At 39.8% G+C, this 13,770-nt stretch overlaps 1 protein-coding gene, 1 long non-coding RNA gene and 1 other non-coding gene across 4 annotated transcripts in view; 1 reads left to right on the top strand and 2 right to left on the bottom strand.

Moving 5' to 3' along the window:
• The window catches only part of LOC135428513 (transcription factor btd), a 73,835-nt gene that overhangs the window by 54,381 nt on the left and 5,684 nt on the right, over nucleotides 1–13,770 (bottom strand). The gene's annotated exons all lie outside the window — the stretch shown is intronic.
• On the bottom strand, nucleotides 770–5,540 carry LOC135428456 (uncharacterized). Of its 2 annotated transcripts, none has more exons than XR_010436256.1 (3): nucleotides 5,262–5,540; nucleotides 5,020–5,197; nucleotides 770–787 (listed from the first exon to the last, which is right to left on the bottom strand). It is a non-coding gene; the product is annotated as an uncharacterized LOC135428456 (long non-coding RNA). The 2 variants fall into 2 exon arrangements; XR_010436255.1 differs by lacking the exon at nucleotides 770–787 and adding an exon at nucleotides 4,543–4,956 and having other exon boundaries at nucleotides 5,262–5,536.
• LOC135428555 (U2 spliceosomal RNA) lies at nucleotides 6,810–6,908 on the top strand. Its single transcript, XR_010436271.1, has one exon. It is a non-coding gene; the product is annotated as a U2 spliceosomal RNA (small nuclear RNA).

The raw sequence follows: 13,770 nt of genomic DNA, 5'->3' as shown, positions 1-13,770 counted from the left end.
TACATGCACACATATATACATGCATATATACATATATACATACATACAAAAATATACATAAATAAATAAATACATACATACATACATACATTTATACATACATACATACATGCATGCATACATACATACATGCATACATGCATACATGCATACATACATGCATACATACCTTCATATAAATACATATACATACAAATAGACATATGAACATACATATGGCGACACATGCACGCATGCATACATACGTACATGCATACAATTAAAGCTACATGTTTGTATGCATATGCGAACCTACATGCACACCTCCTCATATACACATGTACAAGCAAACATGCCAAACATACTTAATAAGGATGTGAAATTGACGAATTCATGACAATTTTATTTACATATAAAAGCAATAATTTTGGTTAAACTGTTTTATATGAATTTTGGTATATTAAAAATATAATTGCACCTTGTTGCTTGTTTGATATTTTTGTTAGGCTTTTAAAGAATTTATTATTTTTGAAATGTTTGAATTGTTGAAATTCTTTGATTTACTCCTTTGCTTGTTTTCTTTCCGCCTTCTTTTATCAATTTGTGACTCCCTCTTCTGCAGCCTGCTGTGGCCAGAACGTGTTCATGGCTCGGCTTTAAACATCGTCAATTTAATAGATTCAATCCCAGCTACCAGCAGTTTTAAAGGACGCGAGGCAAAAGCATTGCGGAAGTCGTGATAGAAAAGCTGATTGCCAAACAGATAAATAGGAATCTTATAGCAGAGAATAAACGACAAGCAGATGCTCTGTAGGAAACGTTCAATAATGTTAATACATAAATAATATAAAATCATCATATATCACAAATTGCGATTCAAAGTATAACTTATATGAATAAAATTGAGTATGGCCATGTACATAACTGGTCATCTCTTGTCTGTTATTAGCTTTACTTTATTAGGTCCATTTTGTGCACATAAAGGCACACGGCGTAAAAACAGAAAAACAAACATTGCGCATACGCCGCGTGCCACAGTGGGCCATTCATTTAGTTGGTGCCGTTCATTTACTGTTTGCTTAGCAAATTATAAAAAAAAAACAAATGACGGGGTGTGAAGGGCAGCATTGACTGCTGCGTTTCGGGAAGCGTGCAAGCTTTACTTTTAGCATTTGCCATCCAAGCAATCAACCAGCGATGTGACGGCAAAAATTAAGGCTAATGAAATGCTTGTTCAGTGAAAGTGACAAAATGGCAAAAGCACGACTCTAGAGGCCAGCTAAATAGAGCGTCATAACTTGGCTAACTATCAGCACGCATGTGTTTATCAATAGCATGCGATTCTGTCAATAGCTCAAGTATTTATTCGATTGTTTGAGCAATTATGCATTATTATCATTTTGCTTTTCTCGATAGGCTGTTTATTTATTTATTAATTTGGCTGCCAAATGAAATGACTTAACAGTTTATTTATTTATACTTGAAGCTCTTAAGTTTATGTAATATTTTTTTTCTTTTTTCAACGTTAATGATGCAACTGGAGGGTCGCATTGGCGGCCCTTTGGGTCATGGCAGAAAATATATAAATAAAAGAGTTTTGCGTTGAAAAAAAAATATCGGTGTTAATTGATTGGAAAAAAAAAACTTGAGAAGCTTGGCGAGTGGCAGCGATTCATCAACAGCCCCAGCACAAGGACGGGGCCAGCATATTTTGGCCTTATTGTTGAGCAGCCTTAATGATTGCCAACAACAACAGCAACGGCAGCGGCAGCAGCAGCAGCAGCAGCAGCTATGCAGCGTGTGCTGCTCTTGGCCATTAGCTGCATGCCAAGTGCCATGCAAGCCAAATGCATTTCCAACTCATTTAATTCGCTTGAACGTCCTGCCCCAACTTATGCCTTGACTACATGGCTTTCTTCTTTCATATCGGCATGCTCGTTGCCGTTGTGCTTCTGCACATACACATAGTCATTGCCATGGCCATTGCCATTGCAATTTTCCAACAATTTCATTTTCATATTTTTATTTTTTTTTTGTTTTTTATTTTTTATTCTCTTTTCCGGACTCCGAAATATATGCGCGCTTTGCTTGATTTTCCATGAATTTTGATCACCTAGCCGAGAGTCTTAATGCTTCAGTCGGGCTCTCCACTTCATCCACTGTATCCACTGTCCGCTTCGCTCCTGCTTTAAATGCATTCAACATATGTGCATAAATTTCACACGTGGCGCGTCCGTCGCGCCAGCCCCACATGCATTTTACATGCACAAAAGGATTTTCAGCTTCAGCATTGGCAAACTGCTGTAGACCAGCAAATGCTTCAATACCCAAAGTCAGTCTACCCCCAATACCCCCCCCCCCCCCCCGCCCCACCCACCACTCTACACTCCATGTGTTTTTTTTATTGCAACAATTCTGTGGCCAAAGATGCAACTGCCAACTGGCAACTGGTGCAGCTTGCTTGTTAATACGACAACATTTAATTTTTAATCGTTGCATCCGACTCACAATTGAGGAGAGACTGGCTACAGGAGAGGCTGTTGTTGGCTGCGTTAGCGATGGCTGCGCCGCAGCCTCGTAAACCAATGCGTTACATATGTTTAATGAAGAGCGTTGCACGCACGAGTTGCCCATGGCCTGGCAGTCCGTTCTCCAGCTCATCGTCCCAATGCCCATGCCAACTGCTGCACCCACTTCCATTTGCACTGCGACAACGGCAGGCAGACCGAGAAGCCAGGCCGCATCATCCAAAGAATTTATATTTTTTCGATAGATGAATCGATATTTGGGTTGATAATACAAACATGTCTGACCCCATAAAGTCTTATATATATATATTCCAGATCAGGACGATTTGTCTGCCTGTCTGTTCGTCTGCCTGAGCCTATATATAGTCTCATTTACCATCCGCATAACGAGTTTATCGCTCCGTTTTTCGATATCTTCTCCCATTTTAGTTATATCAATAAATATCGATTTGGAGACATGGTTTTTGAAGTTTAACTCAAAAGTTACAGAAGTTGGTATGCTGGTTCGTATTCGTATGGTATATACATATCCAAAATATTTCACGTTTTGGATACCGACCCCCCCCCCCCCCCCTCCCTATCCAGCAATATTGGAACCTATCATGTTTACAGATAGAGCCTAGCGATTTGGTATATGGGTTCGCTTGTTTTTTATAGATTTCTTTTACTAGCGTATTTTTTCTCTGTGTATTTTGGTAAGCCTTTGCCTGTGCATTCCGCTGAATGACTCTCTTCAGGCTTGCACAGGCATATGCATTTAAGGCTCTCTACATATCTACATATCTATAAATATGTACATACACTCCAGCAAATACATATGTAGATACGTGTACGTGTATTGAGTTGCAGATAGATATGCATGCGGCTGGTTTCTGCCACGGCGGCGGCGGCACGGCGCTTGCTTCTGACTCTGCGGCAAGTTATTATAACAGTTCATTGATTTTCAATTTTCAATGCATTTCATTGCGAGCATTTTCATTGTTTGCATTTTCTTTTATTCTTTTCTTTTTATTGTCAGTTACCTCTCTTTCCCCAGCCCCCCGCGCCATCCGGCGGGCCATTCATTTGGAGTCGAAACGGTGAAAATCGGCTTGCCCCGCCCGCCGAGTCAAACCCGCTGCAGCAGCTTGCAACAAATTTCCGCACTGCATATTCACTCGAATACATAAATTCATGGGTAGTTTATTTTGGCAGTACGAAAATGAGAGAAAAAAAATTACAATTAAGAAAATAAAACTTTTAAATGAATATTAAAAACAAAAAAAACCGAAGAGAAAAATGTAAATAATTTCGCTTGTGCATGGGATTTTTGGTTGGCAGTTTTAACTTTTTATTGGTTGGCCAAAGAGCAAAAGTATTGTCCTTGCTGATTGACTGCGGCTTAATGCACTTAATGTTGGATTTATTCCTGCCTAACTGTAGCAAACTGAATGCAGGTATGCTTTTTATTAATATTCAGCAGCACGACCAAATTGCTGGCCACAAAAGAAAAGTTTTTTTTTTGAGTTAATTTAAAAAGTTCTTAAAAAAGATGCGCCAGTTATTTGTATACAAAAAATAATACTTGCATACAGAGGGATAAAAGAGACAAAGGTAGAAAGAAAGAGAAAGAGAGAGAGAGAAAAAGAGACAAAGGTAGAAAGAGAGAGAGAGTGTGGGAGAGTTGTGCTGCAGAAAGGCCTCTTGCAAACTGGGATTATTTTTTATCTAATGTGTTAGCCATGAAAACTGTAGAACTATAGTCCATTTAAATAGTGACGATTTGCAAAATCGAGGATTATCTATTCGAAATCAACAAATCAATATCTAAATATTTATTAACGTTAGCGTATCAAGAAATTATTCTCAATTGATCACGCGTCATTCGAAAGAGGTCTCATGAACACGCTTGGCAAAACCTTTTAGCACGTGCTTTCGTTTCTTTTGCAACCTGTCACCCACATTCCAGCGTCTGTCTGGCCAGGCTTATGCAATGCCCAATGGGCAAAACGAAAAGCAAACAGCTATACGCCTAATATCATTTATTATAGACGGTTTATTATTTATTTAACAACAGTTTGACTTCCGCCCGCAAAGGGGCAACAACAAAATGTCATCTTATTGTCGCACATATGGAGCGACACTTTTGTCAAGCGGCTTTTGTAAATGACTCTCCGGTTCCCCAGTCCATTTGCGGTCTCAGGCAGCGCAGAGTCTTGTGATTGGGCATGGCTAATTAGTAGCACTTTCCCGGGGAACAGAGCGCAATTGTGTTGGCCGTGACTTTGTTTTCTATTTGCGGCCACTTTCAAATTTAGCCACACAAAAACTGATGCCAAAAATTGGCTGCCAGACGGTGGAACGCTTTGAAGAACCACAATCAATAAGATATCGTTGCCAGACTGCCCAAGCATTGTGATCAATAATTTCTTAGTAATTTCTATAATACCATAAGCGGGCAGCTGTGGAACTGAGAGTAGCGAAAAGTTACCAAAAAGACACGCCCTTGCGGTGAATGGCTTACTCTACTCACTTTAAATATATGCACATGAGCTCTTATTGAATTTGCTTTTTAATAATTATCGTCTTCAAAAGAAAAATACACTCCCGCTTCCTGGTAGGCATCTAGATGCTGTGACACACGTCCTCTGTCCAGGCGTCGCTGGCACTGACAGCGCATGCAATGCGATTCGCCATGCTGTTTGCAGGGTCTAGCGAAATATGAGAAGAATTGGTAGAATCTTTGATACTATATTGCCATAATCATTCACCTACGTAGTTTGCAATGTTTGGCGCAGACAAACGCATAGGAATGACAACCAATTCATTTCCAAAGCTTAAGAAGCGAATAATTTGGAACAGTGCTGCAAAGGTCCAAAAGGTAGCTGTCATTAGCATATTTACAGTGTTGCAAAGCTTGGTAAGCTTGTGAAGTGCAAATCCATTGATAAAATTTTAAAAGTAACGAGTTGTTGCTACGATTAAGCCGAATGCATGGCAGTGTTGTGTAACAACTTCTGCTTATTTCTGACATACATATATTAGTAAAACTTGACGAGTATTTATGCCTTAAGAGCAATATGTCATTTCGTTAAAAGAAGTCAGCATTTTAAATATTTTCATAGCACCTTTTATATTATTTTCATTTTTATCCACTATTATATGTAGATTTGACTAATGTTTTATCAAATCTTAGAATTTTAGCCGCCCAATCTAGCCAGTCAATAAGAATAATCTCTTCCTTTCAAATACTTAATATGCACATAATCAAAATAAGTATGTTCAAAGAATTATATATTTTTATATGGGAAATGTGCAATCTTAGCACCCATAAAAATAACTGGAAGGTATGAAATGGAGTTGAGCATAAAATCCAAGTATATACCTACATATATTGTATAAACTATATTAATCACAAATGCCAATTTTGTGTTCATCCGTTTAATTTCGATTACATCCTTTCCAAATATTTTTTGTTGAAAATTGTCTTTGTTCCATTTCCGCAAGATTCCTCAAATCATGCACATCATACGTTTGATGTATTATATATCATTACCAAAGCATTCCACAAATTCTTCAAAATATAACGAATGCTCAATTTTAATTTTATTTTTTTTGGTTGTTTATTGTATTGAATCAAAAATAGCATACATTTTTATTACAACACAGTTGGCTTAGGTGATATTACGCCTAGCCTGGTTGAGTCCTCAGGCTTTATCGTGGACAAACGTCAAAGGCGGCTTTTTTGAGTAAGGCTGTATCGTCACGTAGGTAGTCGGGGGACTCTGAGCCGTCTCCTATGTCGTGGTTGGAGGAGGTCCTTGAACGATCTTCTCTTGAGCCTCCTGACTACACACCTCACAGCGAGGTCTCTTGCTACCCGGCTGCAGTGTCGCTGCAAGCGTTCGCTGTACCGGTTGTCTATGGTCTCCATTTTGAGGTCTCTGTGCAAGGTAGAATTTCTGACGTACCAGTCAGCACCCGTAATTCGCAAGGCCAAGTTTTGAAGTGTCTGAATCCGTCTTCGATTTGTCCGAGATGCAATGCCCCAAACCTGAATACCGTATCTCCAAGTTGTATCTTGGTGCCACCACGACGTTATAAACTGCCCGTTTGCAGCGAAGTGGCAATGGGCTGTTGGGGTTTAGAAGCCAGTTGGCCTTGGCCCTCTTATAGCGGCACTGCTTAAGAAGGCCGTCGATGTGCGCCCGAAAACTAAGCCTCTTATCCACTACAATTCCAAGATACTTGGCGCTTCTGCCAGGGTGAAGGGGGCCTCAGTGTGTAGTTGACCGAATGGCACTTCGAGGCATTGAGCTTGATGTTCCATCTCGGCCTTATGGCTAAGATCAAAGTGTAATATCTGTTCTTATCAATTTTAATACATATGTATGTATGTATCTCAATTTCTAACAACCCGTTTCGTGTCACTGAGCACCTGAGCATGGTTACTTTTCACATTTTCGTCTTGCGTAATTTATTGGCCCTTTTGTATTGCATTTTCTCCAAATGCTTCATAGGTCCATTGTTCGTTTCATGTTAATTCAAGGAGGGGGCATTACATTTTATTGTCCTGCGTTCGCTTTTGAGTCGTGCCAATGGCTATTGCATAAAGGTAACCAGGGGCAATTTCTTGAAAAAGCGTGCTCATAAATTTTAATTATGTGCATTCTATAATAGGACTCCATTGTGTCCCTGCCCAAGCCCGAGTGCGAGTGCAATGTCCTGCCAAAGGCGCTGAACCATTTAATATGGCTTGTTGCTGTGCGCCCATATGAATATAGATGTTTATGTATGCATTCATATACATATGCATTATCATTTGGTATTACCCTGTGACCCTGGCTGGCTCTTTGAGGGTTGTTTCCTGCGGCTGCCACACCATAAGGTGGCCATTAATTAAGCGACAGCATTGAGTTGACCTGCACTGGCTGCACTGGCTGCACTGGCATTAGCCCCTAGCAGTCATTGGGGAGCAGCCCCATGGCGTCATCAAATTAGCGCTTGTGTAGCATCTATTTCAATTTGCAACGTCAGTCGATACGTAGCAGTTGCAGTTGCAGTTGCAGTGGCAGTTACACGAAACTCGCAGCCAGCGCTTTCTCAATCTAATTTCGGGTTGCTTTGTGGGCCATGCCGCAAAATGTAGCTCTTGTCGCCTCCACAAGACTGACAAACCGACAATCAACATTTAAATGATGCTAGCATGGGGCTCCGCACAGAGGTGAGAGACCCTGGCCAGTAGCCCGAACCCCGGCCTCGTACCTAAGCAACGTGCGTCAATTACATTTCGGTTGCCATTGCGAAATGGTCGGTTTGGTTACCAAATTGACGGCATGCCCCCGGGGTGCTGCCACTAGTGTTGCCTTTTCACACGGTGTCCCATCCCCATTCCCATTGCCATCCCCAGCCCATCGCTGTGGCACCATTTCGCACAATACCAACATTGATTTAGTGCCATGCAACACACCGAACCAACACCGAAATGCACTGCGAAATATTCAAATATATTGTACACTACATATTTTATTTTTATAGAGCTGTTGTTGCTCTTGGCAGATCGTTAGCAAAGCTATACAAACTTGTCAATGGCTTTAAAAGCTGACACCGGCAAGGAAATATCTGTTGAATTTTTTTCGGGTTTCACTTTAAGGTTAATTCATTTTTATACCCTGTACCCATTGAAAATGTGTAAAAGGGGTACACAGTTTTTTAGTGCAAATCTATGTAACAGGCAGAAGAAAGCATCTCCGACCCCATAAAGCATATGTATATATTCTTGATGGCCATCAATAGCCGTGTCCGTTGAAATGAACGAAAGTCCTCATAGTGACCGTTTGTTTCTTTCCGATAATCGATAACATGCCCCGTTCCCAAGCAATCGATACAAAATCGATATCGAATTGCTAATCCAAAAATGTATTTTCCCGATAACTGAAGCTTCACTGTATTACTTATACAAAATTGCATTATTGTTCCTATATATATATATACATCACATAGCTTCAATAGCAACAATCGGACGGATATAGCATATGTATATGAATATAGTCTGATTTACGCTTAGACTTAGAGCACAATTAGACATACATATGTCCAATGACAGCTTGAAAGACATATCAATTATTCCAATTTGCCACGCCTGATCTTTAGAAAAGCTCATCAGTTGTCTTCATTTCCAACTTGGTTATTCTAAGTCTTAAATTGTGGAAGATATATGTACATTTCATGCAGCGTTCATTCGGACGGACGCAGAGCAACACAAAAATCTTTTCACGTTGTTAAAGAGTATAAAAATTGTTGTTGGCTTTTCAAAATCAACACGATGCTTAGTTATTGTGTAATTGTAACAGCTACACACGACTTCTAAAATGCAATTAAAGAACAGAATATATTGCCCATAAATAAAGTTTTATCACCAAAATGCATATAGCATATATTGTTCGAGTGTTCGAAATTTGAATATATTAGAAAATAAAGTAGTAATAAGGCACGTATTTCGGGTTTGAAGCGCAGGCTAGATTGTGAAGGTGGTATTGTCTAAGCCGAGGCTAATAGCTGCCATGTTAATTGTATTTAACCACATTCGTTGCTTAAAATTATTATAAACATAAATAATATATACTCCCGATCTAGCTCGTGGCAAGTTTTGTGCTTCAAGTTTTAGATTTAAGTTTTTCACCCATTTCCCGCCCGTAAACAGTTTAAATCAACCCGTACTATTTTGAAGTCTATGTCCAAGTTAAAAAAAGCTTTAAAGTCCATGGAATAAGCAACCGAAAGTTTCCGCCCATGTAAGTCTTGTGTTAAGAAATTGAACCCGAAAAAAAAAACATTCGGTCATTAAACCTTTCATTAGCATTTGTTAGGGATGGGTTTTCCGAAAAGTGTGAGACACCCCTCATATGGGTCTACGTTTGACCAAAGATCTAAGGAAATGATTTTGAAATCGTTCGGATGGTAAACATGAAAGTTTCATACAGACGTTTTACTTAATTTTCCAGCACAAACTGTTTTGTATATAGAGATAAATATATATTTATAATAACCTACTTACCTGTAAATCCACACGCACGAATATTTTATCCTCATCCAACAGTAGGCGGAAGACGAACTATTTTATAAACACATTACTGAAAGAACAGAAAAGCAGAGATAATGCTTATTGCTTAAACTTTACTTGAATTAGAGTCAACATACAGACACATATTTAAATACATAAATATACGTATGTATTTAAATATATACAAACTAACATGCATGCATACGCTTGTAATAGTTGCTACTATTATTTTAAATAAAATAAAACTTAATCTTGTTAATAATACGTACCAGATTTTCCAATGAGCTCCGACGTAGCCACCGCCTCCTCCAATATAAAAGCCGCCTCTTTCTCCTTTGCTTATGTAGCCGTCTCCTCCAATATAAAAGCAGCCGCCTCTTCGAATGTTATAGCCGCCGTTTCCTTCAAAATTGAAGCTGCCGTATCCTCGTATTTTAAAACTGCCGGCTCCTCCTCTGTTAAAGATTCCGTCACCTCCTACGTTGAAGCTGACGTCTATATTCAAGCTGCCGTCTCCTAAAAAATATAAGTCACCGTCACCTCCAATATGAAGTCAAGCCTATGAGACTTACTTGAATTCATGAGAATCGAGTAGTAGGGCATTAGTTAAAAAGCGTTTTTTTTAATTTGCAGCCCTCCTTGATGCAAACTTGGTCTTGCACATAAACATACAAAATTTGTGAATACATACATTTACACATATAAATGCATACTTAATATATACATTTATACACGCACACAGACATTCATATATACGTGCAATATACATTACTTCGCACACATACATACATTCAGGCAGACATACATTAATACATACCAACATAACCAATACATATTTACATACCCATTTATACATATCTATATATGTATTTACATGAAAACGCGTATACATATATACATACTTTTAAATATACATACAGACATGCATACGCATTTACATACACACTTACACATGCATACATACATACATGCAAACGTACATACATATATACATGCATATATACATACATACATACATACATACATACATACAAAGGTAATGCATTCATATATCCATACATACATACATACATACATACATACATACATACATATATACATACATACGTACATACGTACTTACGTTCTTACGTTCATACGTATGTACATACGTACATATGTACATACATACACACATACATTAATACATACATACAAACATTCATTCATATAACTATTCCTAGCTCTTATGGATTGGGCTGTGCGTTAATCATCTAATAGTCAGTCAGTCAGGATCAGTCAAATAGTTTTATATATAAGCATGAATTATATTCCTAATTGCGGTAAATCGAAACTAAAATTAAGCTTGTGCCTTACATATGAAAGGATTTCTATTTCATCCAATGCTCCTTGCACATTATGCGGCTTCAATTTTTGTCTGCTTCAACTCGATCAACAAGTGAGTCGTTTCCGCGTAGCCCCCTCGCCACGCCCAACTTTAACAGCACTCTGCAGCAAAATTTGTGGCACACTGGTGACTGCAACTTGTGGCTGCCACTGGCATTGCCGCCGCCTCCCGACCTCCGTCCACCGTACCTTGGCGGCGAGACCTTAAGCCACATAAGTCCAACTGCTTGTTGTCTGTAGTTTCGTGCTCATCCTGGTCCTCGTCAGCGCCCGGCGCATTCATAATGCATGAGCCATACTCAACCGCTGGCTCGGTCGGATTCGCAATAATTCAACTTTTGCCATCGACAAGTTCCATGCATAAAAAACTAAGCGTTTCATCATTTGAGAGCCAGCCAGCCACCGCATCGCCTAAACTGGGAAAAGGTGCGAGGTTTTTTGCTGTTGCGAGCGCTTCCCTATTTGCCAGATTTTCAACATTGCCCACGCTAACCGATGCTAACACGCCCACAAAAACGCCCCAATAATATTTTTTGAATGCAACTGTTGTTGTTGATGTTGCTGTTGTTGTTGGCAACTTTTTTGGTTGTTGTCGATACGAAAAAGTTGCTGCTGGCGCTTTCCAACCTACGACCTCCACTCCCGCTCCGAATCCCGCTCCTGTTTTACGCCCAACTCTTGTCTAACGGAATCTGTGTGTATCAGTGCCCAGGATTTATGTGTTTATATTGCGAGTTTGAAGTTAGTTTGGCAGTCCGCGTATTTCTAGGGCAGCAGTTGTTGTTTAGCGCGTGGGTGGGTGGGCTTTGGGGGGAGCAGCGGCGGAGATGTCTGGCGATGTTCCTCGGCATGGGAATGCGGTTGCACAACCGGCGGACGGGCGCATAAATTGCAACCATGTTTATGTATAGCATTGCAAAAAGTGTTGCAAACAAAAATTCAGAAATAAAACCCCCAAAAAAAAAAAAGGAAAAGGAAAAGTTTGGCGGCACAGACAAGTTGCAGCTTTGGAGGAGGGGCTGCTGTAAATGAGGCGAGGGGGGTGGTGGTATTGAGTAGTGATTTGTTTGAGTTATTCTCATTTTTGCGTTGCCATTGAATCGCTCTGATTGAATGCTGCGGGCTGTCCATCCGCCGAGTTGAGCAGTGGCCATTTGGTCGCAACGCGTCTGCCCCGAGACTGTCATTCCGATTGTGCGTGCGTTTGGCATTGATTTGATGCCGTTGGAGAGCGCTGTGGACGCAGATCCGATGAAGTGTGCTCCCAGTTGCAAAAGATATTCGGACAAAAGAAGTAAAAGCTTTTATTTGTTTTTAGTCCGTAAGCTGCACTTAAATGAGCTACGCTGCGATGACATTTCGCAAAGCAGCTGCAGATTCATTTTTGTCTTTAATAATTATAATCTTTACATTCACTCTTGCTTTACAATTTTTCAAAATATTATTTATCTAGCCGGACATATCAGCTCTCACATTTCACGTTCAGTTGTCTGAATTACTTGAGAACAAATCTTCTACAAAGACTTTTGAATTTATATTTAATTTTATTTATATCTTATCGAGCTGCTCTTAAAATTAACACAACAAATATGTATACCTTCTCTATGACTGACTGAACCTGCAAAGGTGGGAAAAACGTGGATAAAATATGAAACTTTCTTTTGTTTTCCATTTGTTCAGCCTTAAGCTCAATATCAAATATCTTTGGGTAAATTCACCTAATACGTATTTCACACTTTTTGCGAAATCCACCCCCCCATGAATGGGAATGCGAATGAAAGTTTATTTTTCTTAGCGTGAAAACTGGATTCCAACTATTTGTCCTAATTCCATTTGACTTCAAACTCGTGTTTCAATATCCATGTAATAAGTAACTTAAGACATGTAGTTTAAGATATTACGGTACACTATATTAATATTAAACTTTGTTGGTAAGAATGGGAGTAGAATAGTCTGCCAATTGGCAGAAAGTTGAACAGTATCTAAGAATAATGATTTATTAATTCTTCCAGATCACTTTAATATGTTGATCCAACATTCCAAACGAAGCCCACAGTGCTGGCATAGAAAATCTTAGATTACTTTTTAACAGCAACAGAAACTAATGGAAACAAAATCGAAAGAGTCAATACACACGCACACACTCGCCCCGCGTGTGTGTTTATGTATATAAATATATAAATTGCACGAATATTGCTACATATATATTTTACTTATATAATCGAACAAACATTTATGCATATGAAAAATTGCGATGGGAAATTTTTAGCATATTGCCTTGCCTCCTGCAGCGGTAGCAGCAGCAGCAGCAGCAGCAGCAGCTTATTTGGCTATAATAAAAAATAAAGGAACATACACACACATGGCACATAAATCTTGCAGCTTCCCCCATGCAACCGCAGCCCCCGACCCACCGTTGCCCCTGCACAACCCTTAGCCACCTGGCAAGTGCCTCTTGTCGAGACGAGGTGCTAATGTCAGCCACTGCCGCCGGAAGTGGCTGCGAAATGTGCGAGCGGCATCGTGTGCTGTTCAATTTTAAATGTAATTTCTGCTACATACACATACACATACACATACATGCAAACGACGCAGCCATCCTCCGATCCGGGCGAGCCATGATTCAGGCCCCAACCCCAATGCATACTCCTTTTTTATTGGCACGATATTGAAAATTATGCGAACGCGCGTGTTTGGCTAAAGCGATTTATGCACTTCACTTGCCTTGCAGCACGTATGGATGGCGACCGAAGGGGGAAGGCAGGCGGATTTGGAGTGGTAGGTGCCGCCAGCAATCTCCCTGGGTTGGGTAATCGTGCAGCAAGCGATTCTGAT

This window comes from Drosophila montana, unplaced genomic scaffold (genome assembly GCF_035044405.1).
Source record: "Drosophila montana isolate Dmon_TW-CO22-7 unplaced genomic scaffold, ASM3504440v1 contig_2481_1, whole genome shotgun sequence".
NCBI classification, from domain to species: Eukaryota; Metazoa; Arthropoda; class Insecta; order Diptera; family Drosophilidae; genus Drosophila; species Drosophila montana.
This window is presented reverse-complemented; position numbering and strand designations above follow the sequence as displayed.